We start from the raw sequence: 1,487 nt of genomic DNA on the forward strand, positions 1-1,487 counted from the left end.
GAGGGGGGGAAAATTAAAAAAAAAAGGAAAATGAGCGCATTCCGGGAACCCAAGAGGCAAGAAAATTTTGGGAATGATGAGGGCAACAAATGTATGGATGTGCTTTGCACAGTTGATCTATGTATTGTGACGAATTGTATGAGCCCCAATAAATTGATTAAAAAAAAAAAAATTCAATACAAATTTTATTAGTTCAGTTATGAGGAAAGTTCATATACCCAAAACTTCAGTAAGTTTTTGTGTAGTTGTTGTTAGCTGTTAGCTCAACAAGAATACCTTTTCCTAGACTGTGATGAAATAAATTTACTGTAACATCAGAAACTTTAAAAAGAAAGGCACTTTTTGAATGCATTGTTTGATGAAATTCTGTTCAGAGTGTGTCCATCAAGAGTTGTTAAGGTTTTTCTTTCTGTAATGCATGTGCAAAAACTTTTATGTGTATTATTTTGTTTGATTGGAACAGAGGGAAGGAAAACTTTAACTGATTTGATTTCAGTGATGGAATCCTGTAGCTCAAAGAAACAGAGATGGCATATCTGCTAAGAACCTTTCAGCCAGAGGCAATCGGCACACACCCAAGGACATGGGAGGAATCATGTGCTCCAAATATAGGACCCACAGATCTATAGAGATGCACATGTAGTTGTTAAGAGCCATCAAGTCAGTTCCAACTCCTAGTGACCTGTTATATAACGGAATGAAATATTGCCTTCTCCTGCACAATCCTCACAAGTTGTGTTATGTTTGAACCTATTGTTGCATCCACTTTTCGATTCATTTCCATGAGGGTTCAACTCTATCATTTCCTTGCAATGTACCAAGCATGATGTTTTTTTCCAGGGACTGGTCCTCTGAAAATATGTCCAATGTACGTAGGAAGTCTTGCATTCATCACTTCTTAGGAGAATTTTGTCTATACATTAAGTACAGACCAAAATCAATGATTGCAGTAATGCTTATATAAATTATCTTTTATTTTACCTGTGTTTACACATGAGCCTTTGTATATTCAGAAACAAGAGCATATATATAATAAATAGCAGTCAAAAACAAATTCAAAATTATCTCACTTTATATTAGGCTTCTTTATACTAAACCATGCTATCTTATACAAGAGTAAGAAAACCAAGCAGTTGTGACAAAGAGCCAAATACAAATCTACTTAGAAAATAAAATAACCTATTCATCAATCAAAATTTTAAACTTGATACCTGGAAAAATAGTTCTTCAAAACTAACAGTGTTCTCTTTATTCTGAATCTGCAAGGCTTTATAAATAAACATAAATATTTAATGGTTATGAGCTACTTAAGATTAATGGACACGAAATGCCTTCATTTAATCAGGACATTTAACATTTTGAAAGGGAAAAGCAAGTATTAATAGAATTTTTGAACCAGACATATGTTGTTTTCATTGGCTTTCAGTCCTCTTCTAATTTTTTATAAATATAGCAAATTGTCACATTAGTATAACATATACTGATAT

Source organism: Echinops telfairi, unplaced genomic scaffold, assembly GCF_000313985.2.
Source record: "Echinops telfairi isolate 266 unplaced genomic scaffold, ASM31398v2 ScPeMD7_7467;HRSCAF=8505_1, whole genome shotgun sequence".
Classification (NCBI taxonomy): domain Eukaryota; kingdom Metazoa; phylum Chordata; class Mammalia; order Afrosoricida; family Tenrecidae; genus Echinops; species Echinops telfairi.